This window comes from Rattus norvegicus, chromosome 2, assembly GCF_036323735.1.
Source record: "Rattus norvegicus strain BN/NHsdMcwi chromosome 2, GRCr8, whole genome shotgun sequence".
Taxonomy (NCBI): Eukaryota; Metazoa; Chordata; class Mammalia; order Rodentia; family Muridae; genus Rattus; species Rattus norvegicus.
Genome location: NC_086020.1, coordinates 250,917,057 through 250,931,633, shown reverse-complemented (window position 1 = coordinate 250,931,633; position 14,577 = coordinate 250,917,057).

The window sequence follows — 14,577 nt, the reverse complement described above, 5'->3', positions numbered from 1 at the left end:
CTAATTAATGCTTATGTTTAGGTAAATAAAGTTTGTGAGGTGCTAGAGAAATGGCTTAGTGGTTAAGAGCACTAAGTACTGTTCCTTTATATAGGACATTTAAGAACTCAAACTGGATTGCCTGGGCTCTTTAGCAAGGGAGGACAAGATACCAGATTATAGGCCTTACATAGGAAGAATTAGTCAAAAAATCTCATTCTTTATATATCCAAAACAATAATGCTGGAGACAATAATTTGGTATACAAGTCAATTTATAAATACAAGTCCTCAGTGTCCTCAATTTAATCCTCGAGGACTTACCTTAATAAATAATATCTTTAATATATCTTAATAAATAAAAAGGGGGAGTTATCCCTGTATGCTAAATAATGCTCCTTTTATTTCAATTTTAAAATTTTGGATGCCAAAGTTTATGGCACCCTACAACTAGGCATACTTCTGCCTAGGTGAAATAGAGAGATCCACTTATTGACATGTTCCTGTCTAGATATTTTATATGGGGAAGAGGGAATGTTTGTGTTTTTTCTACAGGATGTTACAAGAGTGTGCCAGCTGCCTGAGTGGTTGCTGAGACTTGCTGATCCTGGTTACATGAAGATTCAGCTCTCGTGGTTCGGGTCCCTGGAGTCATCCCTCTGCCCTGAGAGAAAAATGAAAGATTCCCCTTCATCCTTTGTCATCACAGAGATTTTGCCATTGCTGCAGTCAGAGTTACTGCTGCGTGTGTCCCGTCCCACTATGGCCTGCTCTCTGACCCCCTGTACACTGCTGCTTGCTGGAGAAGACTGGACTCCAGCCGTTGCTGCCCCCTTCATTTTCCCTGGTGACTCTTGCTGCCTTAACTGGTCATTTTATAGACTGTAGCTTTACAGGAATGCTACCTTCATAAAGCTACAGTGGACTGGGGAACTCTGTCCTGGTTATACAGATCTCAGAAATGGTTCCATTGTCTGCTGGTTGTTCCAGAGAAAAATGACTGATCCTGAACTGTCCTGGAAAAGACCTTGTCACTTTCGCTGCTATTGTAGCAGCCATTACTGCTGCAGACATTGTGTCTGCAGTGTCTGGAGTTATCCTCCCCCAATCTATTGTTAGACAAGTACAGTGGGTGAACTTTCTGGAGTAGTTACTAACAATTGGGAATTCTAAATTTTATTATAGGAGTGGCTTGACTACGGCCCTTGATGGTAACAGCTGAGGAGGACCAAATGAGGTGCCCACTACTTATCGGGAGTGGCTCTGTCTGGTGCAGCCCTATGCTGTGGATCAGTGTTCATACTATGATTGGTTTGCAAACTCAGATCTCAACAGAAACGTGACAAGGCCGTTATCACTCAAGCACTTGTGGCCATTGTACAAGGGGCCTCCCCTGGAATTTGGTTATCTTGCTCAGGACCCTCTCTGTATCTGAGTTCTCTGCTCCTGAACCCCATGGATCTGTGGATCCATTGCACTGGGAGGAGAGGGACTCTCTCTGTATCTGAGTTCTCTGCTCCTGCACCCCAGGGATCTGTGGATCCATTGCACTGGGATGAGAAAGACTCATTGTTCCTTTGATCAGCCCTTCCACATTGCTGAGGTTTCCTCATTGCACGCTATAGGGTGATCATGACTGCTATAAAATAATATAAATTATAAGGGCGAGATGTAGAGGGCCGCAATAACATTTGCCACCACTAGATGGCGCTGGCTTCCACTGCGCCCCATGTGGAAGGCCAGGATAGCCTCCGCCATTACAAGATGGCGCCAGCCTTCACCGCGCCAGCCGGCTCCCTTTCAGGAAGTTAACTGTGTGCATGTGCAAGAGTGCCTTCGTGCCAGGTCTTTGCCCACTCTGGGGCATGCCTTATGAGATCATGGGTAAACAACCAATCAGGTGTGGATGCGCCGCACTAGGGTGTTTATAAGCACGCCATGTTGGCGCGGCGAGCCCTTCCTCTTCTAAGATTAATAAAGTTGGTCACAGTAAGGATTTCTATGTACCCGCGTGTTTCCTGCCGGCGGGAAGTCGCGCACGGGACACATGAGAAGTCATAGAAGCAGCAAGAAGCAATCTAGACACAAACCCCCCAAGGTTTTGCCTCTCTGAGGTACATTCACCACAGCTGTGACAAATAGTGGACGTCTTCAGGAAGCTTACTTGCCCACTGCAATTCCTCCTGTATGGTGTCTACAAGCAAGGCAAGTGTTTTTGCCATCTGAATCATCTCCCCAGCCCTTTCTTGATATTTATTCTCCACCTACCAAATAGCAAGGTATCCAGATCATTTTTCAAAAATACAAATATTTTAATACAAAAAGTGTGTATCCATTAGAAAAAATCTAATTTTCATAAAAAACAAAATTAGAGACTGTTCCACTGTGTTCTAAGCACAGAGAAAAGAATTCCTCATGTGCATAGTTTACTTTTGTCTTTCATCTTCCAGATGGAAATTTTGAAATGTTTGAGAAACTACAGTTTTAATCTTTGCACTTATAAATTTACTTGCTTGCTTCTTCCTTATCACAAGACAAACATGTTTTAAACTATGTTGTAAATGTATTGTAAATATTATATATAATCATAGCTCTAGTTATATAAACTTAATTATCTTTTACTTTGTGATATTTAACTTATTTCTAGAGTTGAGCATGGTGAAAGATGTGACATATAACAAGTCTTTCTACTCCATTCCCAAATGAATAACTACAATTAAATATCTTTCTCAAATGTACTTCTACATAGATTCCAGATGGAGTAGAAATTTAGTATTTATCAAGTGGTATCATAAGGGAATTAGAAGAATATAAAGATGAATTTTTGTATAATCTTGTTCTAAGAGACTTATTAAGTAACAGAATAAGATGAAAGGCACTACATGGAAATAATTAGTAAATTTAGTTACACAGAATTCAAGATCTGCCTTACAATAGAATATATGCCTGTATTTTTAATACTATGAAAAAATGACTGCTATGCCAAAAGCCCTTAGAAATCAACAATGTGCAAATAATATGTGTTATCTCAAACTGATATATGAGTAATTCACAGACATGGCAAATGTTTAAACATCATTAGCACTAGTAATAAACATAAATTAAAACAATATTGCCTCTAAAGGCTGGTAATTCCTAATGCTATCAGAACTAAAATGACACAAAGTGTCAGACATAGTGAAGATGTCAGTAAGCCATTTCTCTGCATGGAACTGACTATACCAAAGACTCTAAACATAGTGTACTTTCTTTTTATTGGATATTTTCTATATTTATATTTCAAATGTTATTCCCTCTCCCTGTTTCCCCTCTGGAACCCCCCATCGAATCCCCCAACCCCTACTTTGATGAGGGTGGTCTCCTATCTATCCACCCACTCCCCGCAGCCCACCTCCCTGCACTGGAAATCCCTATACTAGGGCATTGAGTTTTAAATGACCAAGGGCCTCTTACAGCCTCAGCCATGGGTCACTCAATGTGTACCCTTTGGTTGGTGGTATAGTACCTGGGAGCTCTAGGGTATCTAGTTCTATGGAGTTGCAAACCCCTTCAACTTCTTCAGTCCTTTCTCTAACTCCTCAATTGGGAACCTCATTCTCAGTCCAATGGTTAGCTGAGAGCATCAGCATCTGTATTTGTCAGACTCTGGAAGAGCGACTCAGAAGATAGCTATACCAGGCACCTGTCAGCATGCACTTCTTAGGATCCCCAATAGGGTCTGGTGTTGTTGACTGTATATGGGATGGATCCCCAGGTGTGGCAGTCTCTAAATGGCCTGTCCTTCAGTCTCTGCTCCACACTTTGTCTCCATATTTCTTCCTGTGAGTATTTTGTTCCCCCTTCTAAGGAAGACTAAAGCATCCACACATTGATTTTCCTTCTTCTAGTATAAAGCTTAAGTCCAAGTGGATCAAGGACCTTCACATAAAACCAGATATACTCAAACTAATAGAAGAGAAAGTGGGGAAGAGACTCAAACACATGGGCACAGGGGAAATTTTCCTGAACAGAACACAAATGGCTTATGCTCTAAGATCAAAAATCGACAATTGGGACCTCATAAAATTGCAAAGCTTTTATAAGGCAAAGGACACTGTCAATAGGACAAAACGACAACCAACAGAGTGGGAAAGATCTTTACCAATCCTACATCCAATAGATGGATAATAACCAATATATACAAAGAACTCAAGATGTTCTATACTTTAAAAGGATTCCATGCAGTGGAACCTATACTAGAAGGGTATTTCAAGTGTAGCTACATCTTTGGAATGTTCTGGTGAAGTTGTTTCTATACCAACCGCCTCCCAAAAGGGGACTGTGATATTTCTCTTGTCTTTTGTTCATCATTTCAATGCCTGAAATAGTGTTCTGTACCTCATAAATACATTAAAGTGTGTAAAGCATTATTTCCACCGTGTTTCAACTGTACATTGCACAATCATCTACTTGAACTCTTTCTAGATCATGTTTCATGGTTCATTTAAAGCACCTATTTCCTGTTTGCTACCACATCTTTTAAACAATATTTTGCCACATTGTTTCTCTGTCATTTGGTATAGGACCCAATAACTATAAGTTCAACTCTCATTTTCACCCTTTCCAAGAAAGTGATAGCATTTCACAGGAGAAAACTCATACCTGATGTGCTAAAGAAGATGAGGCTGGCTTAGGAATGAGCCTACAGCTGTTAATTTGTTAAATCAACACAGTATGAAACTACCATCTAAATACGTACCCGTGTTCATAGGTTAATATAGCTCTCAGTCTTTATCAGAATAGCATCTGTGCAGAGACACAACTGGTCAAAGTGCAGAGAAACAGTGTCCATGGAGTGCTTAGTCACAGTGGGACATATGGCCCATACCTTCTCCTTCCAGGGCTCAGGGAACATTGTGAAGCAGGAGAATGGAAAGGACAAAGCCAGGGAAGGTTGGGATGAAACAGTGTCCTCTGTACATGACAGGACCACTGCAATCATGAACTGGCTGCCACCGTGGTTGTCTGCACAAGATCTCCACAAAATCAAGCCAGTCAGCACTCCAAGACAGATGGAGGAGAGGCATGCAAGCTCTCCTACCCAGCTGAGAAGTGACTGACAGTTAATGGCTACCCAAAGTGAAAAGTTTCCATGAGATGCTAGAAATGAGTCTTGATCATCTGCAAAGATGCTTCTTCTGTTCTTGACAGTGACTATGCCATGAAAATGCATACTGCCTTTCTGATCTGATAAGCAGTGGTCACACACAGGTGATCCTTTCTGAGTTTGTTTGTCTGTGCACTGCATGTGCTTGTTTGTGTGTGCAGGTACATGCACTTAGACTCAAGATCAGTTTCCAATATCTTTTTCCATGTGCTCCACCTTATTTATTTAATTTGTGTGTGTGTGTGTGTGTGTGTGTGTGTGTGCATGTGCGCACGTGTGTGTTATGGTTTATCTATGCTCAATCCAGGGAGTGGCACTATTAGAAGGTGCGGTCCTATTGGAGTAGGTGTGTCACTGTGGGTGTGGGCTATAAGACCCTCATCCTAGTTGCCTGGAAGCCAGTATTCTGCTAGCAGCCTTCAGATGAAGATGTAGAACTCTCAGCTCCTCCTGCACCATGTCTGCCTGGATACTGCCAAGTTTCTGTCTTGATGATACTGGACTGAATCTCTGAACCTGTAAGCCAGCCCTAGTTAAATGTTGTCTTTTATAAGAAAAAAAAAGACCTAATACCAATACTCTGTAACTATTCCACAAAATAGAAACAGAAGGAATACTACCGAATTACTTCTTTGAAGCCACAATTACGGTTATACACAAACCACACAAAGACTCTACAAAGAAAGAAAACTTCAGACCAATTTCCCTCATGAATATCGCTGCAAAAATACTAAAAAACTTTTTCATGAACCAAATCCAAGAACACACTAAAATGATAATTTACCATGATCAAGTAGACTTCATCCCAAAGATAGTTTAATATATGGAAATTCATTAATGTAATCCACTATATAAACAAACTATAGTAAAAAAAATGAGATCATCTGATTTGTTTGAGTCGATTTTATATCCAGCCACTTTGCTGAAGTTGTTTATCAACTGTAGAAGTTCTCTGGTGGAATTTTTGGGTTCACTTATTTATACTATCATATCATCTGCAAATAGTGATATTTTAACTTCTTCCTTTCTAATTTGTATCCCTTTGACCTCTTTTTGCTCTACTCCTGGATTTTAGTGGGATTGTTTCATTTCTCTCCATTTAGCTTGATATTGGCTACTCATTTGCTGTATATTGCTTTGACTATGTTTAGGTATGGGCCTTGAATTCCTGATCTTTCCATGACTTTTATCATGAAGGGATATTGACTTTTGTCAAATACTTTCTCAGTATCTAATGAGATGATCATGTGGTGTTTTTCTTTGACTGTGTTTACATAGTAGATTATATTGATGGATTTCTGTATAATGAGCTATCCCTGCACCCCTTGATCATGATGGATGATCTTTTTGATGTGTTCTTGGATTCAGTTTGTAGAATCTTACTGAGTATTTTGACATTGATGTTCATAAGGGAAATTGGTATAAAGTTCTCTTTTTTTTGTTGGGTATGCCGCTTTAATACAGTTTCTCTTGCTTTGTTAATGCAAAAAACATAAGATTATTTATTAACACATAACTGTAATTTTGATAATATTGAATTTTGATAATTATGAATTGTAATGTAAATATCTATGCTTTATGAAAAGGCCTACATGACCCCCAAAGGGGCCAATATCTGTAGGTTTGTGATTTCAAGTGAGTAGTGATTTCTGGGTTTTGGTGACTGCCATTTCTCCAGAATCTAAAACATCTCTGGACTCATTATAATTGCTCAATAAAATTTTTAGAAATAAATGTTATGCCAATATAACTGATTATAATTCAGGACATAACTTCTCTTCCATTTGGTTAGGAGAGTTATGCTACTATATCAAATTTTAAGTAAAATATAGCTTATACTTGTTGCAGCAGTTAATGGATGTGGTAAATCCATTTTATAAAAATATTGGCTGTTTCCCATTTATTTATATCCTTCCTTGAGGATATAGTCAATCATATATAGAATTTGGTTAATCATAGACACAACTCTAAACCACTGAAAGGGATAATATCCAATATATACAAAGAACTCAAGAAGTTAGACTCCAGAGAATCAAATAACCCTATTAAAAATGGAGTACAGAGTTAAACAAATAATTCTCAACTGAGGGATACTGAATCACTCAGAAGCAACTAAAGAAATGTTCAGGGAACCTGAAAGAAACAGACCGGATAAACAGTTCTCTACACCCAAATCCCGTGGGAGGGAGAGCTAAACCTTCAGAGAGGCAGACAAGCCTGGGAAACCAGAAGAGACTGCTCCCTGCACACACATCTCGGACGCCAGAGGAAAAAGCCAAAGACCATCTGGAACCCTGGTGCACTGAAGCTCCCGGAAGGGGCGGCACAGGTCTTCCTGGTTGCTGCCGCTGCAGAGAGCCCCTGGGCAGCACCCCACGAGCGAACCTGAGCCTCGGGACCACAGGTAAGACCAAATTTTCTGCTGCAAGAAAGCTGCCTGGTGAACTCAAGACACAGGCCCACAGGAACAGCTGAAGACCTGTACAGAGGAAAAACTACACACCCGAAAGCAGAACACTCTGTCCCCATAACTGACTGAAAGAGAGGAAAACAGGTCTACAGCACTCCTGACACACAGGCTTATAGGACAGTCTAGCCACTGTCAGAAATAGCAGAACAAAGTAACACTAGAGATAATCTGATGGTGAGAGGCAAGCGCAGGAACCCAAGCAACAGAAACCAAGACTACATGCCATCATCGGAGCCCAATTCTCCCACCAAAACAAACATGGAATATCCAAACACACCAGAAAAGCAAGATCTAGTTTCAAAATCATATTTGATCATGATGCTGGAGGACTTCAAGAAAGACATGAACACACTTAGGGAAACACAGGAAAACATTAATAAACAAGTAGAAGCCTACAGAGAGGAATCGCAAAAATCCCTGAAAGAATTCCAGGAAAACACAATCAAACAGTTGAAGGAATTAAAAATGGAAATAGAAGCAATCAAGAAAGAACACATGGAAACAACCCTGGATATAGAAAACCAAAAGAAGAGACAAGGAGCTGTAGATACAAGCTACACCAACAGAATACAAGAGATGGAAGAGAGAATCTCAGGAGCAGAAGATTCCATAGAAATCATTGACTCAACTGTCAAAGATAATGTAAAGCAGAAAAAGCTACTGGTACAAAACATACAGGAAATCCAGGACTCAATGAGAAGATCAAACCTAAGGATAATAGGTATAGAAGAGAGTGAAGACTCCCAGCTCAAAGGACCAGTAAATATCTTCAACAAAATCATAGAAGAAAACTTCCCTAACCTAAAAAAAGAGATACCCATAGACATACAAGAAGCCTACAGAACTCCAAATAGATTGGACCAGAAAAGAAACACCTCCCGTCACATAATTGTCAAAACACCAAACGCACAAAATAAAGAAAGAATATTAAAAGCAGTAAGGGAAAAAGGTCAAGTAACATATAAAGGCAGACCTATCAGAATCACACCAGACTTCTCGCCAGAAACTATGAAGGCCAGAAGATCCTGGACTGATGTCATACAGACCCTAAGAGAACACAAATGCCAGCCCAGGTTACTGTATCCAGCAAAACTCTCAATTAACATTGATGGAGAAACCAAGATATTCCATGACAAAACCAAATTTACACAATATCTTTCTACAAATCCAGCACTACAAAGGATAATAATTGGTAAAGCCCAACATAAGGAGGCAAGCTATACCCTAGAAGAAGCAAGAAACTAATGGTCTTGGCAACAAAACAAAGAGAATGAAAGCACACAACCATAACCTCACATCCAAATATGAATATAAAGGGAAACAATAATCACTATTCCTTAATATCTCTCAATATCAATGGCCTCAACTCCCCAATAAAAAGACATAGATTAACAAACTGGATACGCAACGAGGGCCATGCATTCTGCTGCCTACAAGAAACACACCTCAGAGACAAAGACAGACACTACCTCAGAGTGAAAGCCTGGAAAACAACTTTCCAAGCAAATGGTCAGAAGAAGCAAGCTGGAGTAGCCATTCTAATATCAAATAAAATCAATTTCCAACTAAAAGTCATCAAAAAAGATAAGGAAGGACACTTCATATTCATCAAAGGAAAAATCCACCAAGATGAACTCTCAATCCTAAATATCTATGCCCCAAATACAAGGGCACCTACATACGTAAAAGAAACCTTACTAAAGCTCAAAACACACATTGCACCTCACACAATAATAGTGGGAGATTTCAACACCCCACTCTCATCAATGGACAGATCATGGAAACAGAAATTAAACAGTGATGTCGACAGACTAAGAGAAGTCATGAGCCAAATGGACTTAACAGATATTTATAGAACATTCTATCCTAAAGCAAAAGGATATACCTTCTTCTCAGCTCCTCATGGCACTTTCTCCAAAATTGACCATATAATTGGTCAAAAAACGGGCCTCAACAGGTACAGAAAGATAAAAATAATCCCATGCGTGCTATCGGACCACCACGGCCTAAAACTGGTCTTCAATAACAATAAGGGAAGAATGCCCACATATACGTGGAAATTGAACAATGCTCTACTCAATGATAACCTGGTCAAGGAAGAAATAAAGAAAGAAATTAAAAACTTTTTAGAATTTAATGAAAATGAAGATACAACATACCCAAACTTATGGGACACAATGAAAGCTGTACTAAGAGGAAAACTCATAGCACTGAGTGCCTGCAGAAAGAAACAGGAAAGAGCATATGTCAGCAGCTTGACAGCACACCTAAAAGCTCTAGAACAAAAAGAAGCAAATACACCCAGGAGGAGTAGAAGGCAGGAAATAATCAAACTCAGAGCTGAAATCAACCAAGTAGAAACAAAAAGGACCATAGAAAGAATCAACAGAACCAAAAGTTGGTTCTTTGAGAAAATCAACAAGATAGATAAACCCTTAGCCAGACTAACGAGAGGACACAGAGAGTGCGTCCAAATTAACAAAATCAGAAATGAAAAGGGAGACATAACTACAGATTCGGAGGAAATTCAAAAAATCATCAGATCTTACTATAAAAACCTATATTCAACAAAATTTGAAAATCTTCAGGAAATGGACAATTTCCTAGACAGATACCAGGTATCGAAGTTAAATCAGGAACAGATAAACCAGTTAAACAACCCCATAACTCCTAAGGAAATAGAAGCAGTCATTAAAGGTCTCCTAACCAAAAAGAGCCCAGGTCCAGACGGGTTTAGTGCAGAATTCTATCAAACCTTCATAGAAGACCTCATACCAATATTATCCAAACTATTCCACAAAATTGAAACAGATGGAGCCCTACCGAATTCCTTCTACGAAGCCACAATTACTCTTATACCTAAACCACACAAAGACACAACAAAGAAAGAGAACTTCAGACCAATTTCCCTTATGAATATCGACGCAAAAATACTCAATAAAATTCTGGCAAACCGAATTCAAGAGCACATCAAAACAATCATCCACCATGATCAAGTAGGCTTCATCCCAGGCATGCAGGGATGGTTTAATATACGGAAAACCATCAACGTGATCCATTATATAAACAAACTGAAAGAACAGAACCACATGATCATTTCATTAGATGCTGAGAAAGCATTTGACAAAATTCAACACCCCTTCATGATAAAAGTCCTGGAAAGAATGGGAATTCAAGGCCCATACCTAAACATAGTAAAAGCCATGTACAGCAAACCAGTTGCTAACATTAAACTAAATGGAGAGAAACTTGAGGCAATCCCACTAAAATCAGGGACTAGACAAGGCTGCCCACTCTCTCCCTACTTATTCAATATAGTTCTTGAAGTTCTAGCCAGAGCAATCAGACAACAAAAGGAGATCAAAGGGATACAGATCGGAAAAGAAGAGGTCAAAATATCACTATTTGCAGATGACATGATAGTATATTTAAGTGATCCCAAAAGTTCCACCAGAGAACTACTAAAGCTGATAAACAACTTCAGCAAAGTGGCTGGGTATAAAATTAACTCAAATAAATCAGTTGCCTTCCTCTATACAAAAGAGAAACAAGCCGAGAAAGAAATTAGGGAAACGACACCCTTCATAATAGACCCAAATAATATAAAGTACCTCGGAGTGACTTTAACCAAGCAAGTAAAAGATCTGTACAATAAGAACTTCAAGACACTGAGGAAAGAAATTGAAGAAGACCTCAGAAGATGGAAAGATCTCCCATGCTCATGGATTGGCAGGATTAATATAGTAAAAATGGCCATTTTACCAAAAGCAATCTACAGATTCAATGCAATCCCCATCAAAATACCAATCCAATTCTTCAAAGAGTTAGACAGAACAATTTGCAAATTCATCTGGAATAACAAAAAACCCAGGATAGCTAAAGCTATCCTCAACAATAAAAGGACTTCAGGGGGAATCACTATCTCTGAACTCAAGCAGTATTACAGAGCAATAGTGATAAAAACTGCATGGTATTGGTACAGAGACAGACAGATAGACCAATGGAATAGAATTGAAGACCCAGAAATGAACCCACACACCTATGGTCACTTGATTTTTGACAAAGGAGCCAAAACCATCCAATGGAAAAAAGATAGCATTTTCAGCAAATGGTGCTGGTTCAACTGGAGGGCAACATGTAGAAGAATGCAGATCGATCCATGCTTATCACCCTGTACAAAGCTTAAGTCCAAGTGGATCAAGGACCTCCACATCAAACCAGACACACTCAAACTAATAGAAGAAAAACTAGGGAAACATCTGGAACACATGGGCACTGGAAAAAATTTCCTGAACAAAACACCAATGGTTTATGCTCTAAGATCAAGAATCGACAAATGGGATCTCATAAAACTGCAAAGCTTCTGTAAGGCAAAGGACACTGTGGTTAGGACAAAACGGCAACCAACAGATTGGGAAAAGATCTTTACCAATCCTACAACAGATAGAGGCCTTATATCCAAAATATACAAAGAACTCAAGAAGTTAGACCGCAGGGAAACAAATAACCCTATTAAAAAATGGGGTTCAGAGCTAAACAAAGAATTCACAGCTGAGGAATGCCGAATGGCTGAGAAACACCTAAAGAAATGTTCACCATCTTTAGTCATAAGGGAAATGCAAATCAAAACAACCCTGAGATTTCACCTCACACCAGTGCGATTGGCTAAGATCAAAAACTCAGGTGACAGTAGATGCTGGCGAGGATGTGGAGAAAGAGGAACACTCCTCCATTATTGGTGGGATTGCAGACTGGTAAAACCATTCTGGAAATCAGTCTGGAGGTTCCTCAGAAAATTGGACATTGAACTGCCTGAGGATCCAGCTATACCTCTCTTGGGCATATACCCAAAAGATGCCTCAACATATAAAAGAGACACGTGCTCCACTATGTTCATCGCAGCCTTATTTATAATAGCCAGAAAATGGAAAGAACCCAGATGCCCTTCAACAGAGGAATGGATACAGATTTTGTGGTACATCTACACAATGGAATATTACTCAGCTATCAAAAACAACGAGTTTATGAAATTCGTAGGCAAATGGTTGGAACTGGAAAATATCATCCTGAGTGAGCTAACCCAATCACAGAAAGACATACATGGTATGCACTCATTGATAAGTGGCTATTAGCCCAAATGCTTGAATTACCCTAGATCCCTAGAACAAACGAAACTCAAGACGGATGATCAAAATGTGAATGCTTCACTCCTTCTTTAAATGAGGAAAAAGAATACCCTTGGCAGGGAAGGGAGAGGCAAAGATTAAAACAGAGACTTAAGGAACACCCATTCAGAGCCTGCCCCACATGTGGCCCATACATATACAGCCACCCAATTAGACAAGATGGATGAAGCAAAGAAGTGCAGACTGACAGGAGCCGGATGTAGATCGCTCCTGAGAGACACAGCCAGAATACAGCAAATACAGAGGTGAATGCCAGCAGCAAACCACTGAACTGAGAATAGGTCCCCTATTGAAGGAATCAGAGAAAGAACTGGAAGAGCTTGAAGGGGCTCGAGACCCCAAAAGTACAACAATGCCAAGCAACCAGAGCTTCCAGGGACTAAGCCACTACCTAAAGACTATACATGGACTGACCCTGGACTCTGACCCCATAGGTAGCAATGAATATCCTAGTAAGAGCACCAGTGGAAGGGGAAGCCCTGGGTCCTGCTAAGACTGAACCCCCAGTGAACTAGTCTATGGGGGGAGGGCGGCAATGGGGGGAGGGTTGGGAGGGGAACACCCATAAGGAAGGGGAGGGGGGAGGAGGATGTTTGCCCGGAAACCGGGAAAGGGAATAACACTTGAAATGTATATAAGAAATACTCAAGTTAATAAAAAAAAAAAAGAAATGTTCAGCATCCTTAGTCATCAGGGAAATGCAAATCAAAACCACCCTGAGATTCCACCTCACACCTGTCAGAATGGCTATCATCAAAAACTCAGGTGATAGCAGACACTGACGAGGATGTGGAGAAATAGGAACACTCCTCCATTGGTGGTGGGATTGCAAGCTTGTACATTCACTCTGGAAATCAATCTGGTGGTTCCTTAGAAAATTGGACATAGTACTATCTGAGGATGAGGTGTACCACTCTTGGGCATACACCCAAAAGATGCTCCAATATATAACAAGGATACATACTCCACTATTTTCATTGCAGCCTTATTTATAATAGCCAGAATCTGGAAAGAGTCTAGATGTCCTTCAACAGATCAATGGACACAGAAAATATGGTACATTTAAACACAGCTATTAAAAACAATGACTACATGAAATTCTTAGGCAAATGGATGGAACTAGAAAATATCATCCTGAGTGTGCTAACCCAGCCACAAAAGAATAAAAATGGTATGCACTCACTTGTAAGTAGTTATTAGCTTAAAAGCTCAAATTACCAAGATACAATTTACGAATAACATAAAATTCAAGAAGAATGAAGACCAAAGTGTGCATGCTTCAGTCCTTAGAAGGGAGAACAAAATACTCATGGGAGGAAATGCGGGAAAAAGAGTGGTGCAGGGACTGAAGGAAAAGTCATCCAGAGACCGTCCCACCTGGGGATCCATCCCATATGCTCACACTAAACCCAGTCACTGTTGTTGATATCAAGTAATGCTTGCTGACAGGAGTCAGATGTGGGTGTCTCCTGAGAGGCTCTGCCAAAACTCTACTGATACAGATGGGAATGTTTGCAATCAACTATTAGACTGAGCACCGGTCCCCAATGGAGGAATTGGAGAAAAGGCTGAAGAGCTGAAGGGCCTTGCAACATCATAGGAAGAACAACAATATCAACCAACCAAACCCCACCAGAGCTCCCAGGGACTAAACCACTAACCAATGAGTACACGTGGAGGGACCCATGACTCCAACCACATATATAGCAGAGGATGGCACTGACCAGCATCAGTAGGAGAAAAAGCCCTTGGTTCTGTGAAGGCTTGTTTCCCCAATGTAGGGTATGCCGGGGTATT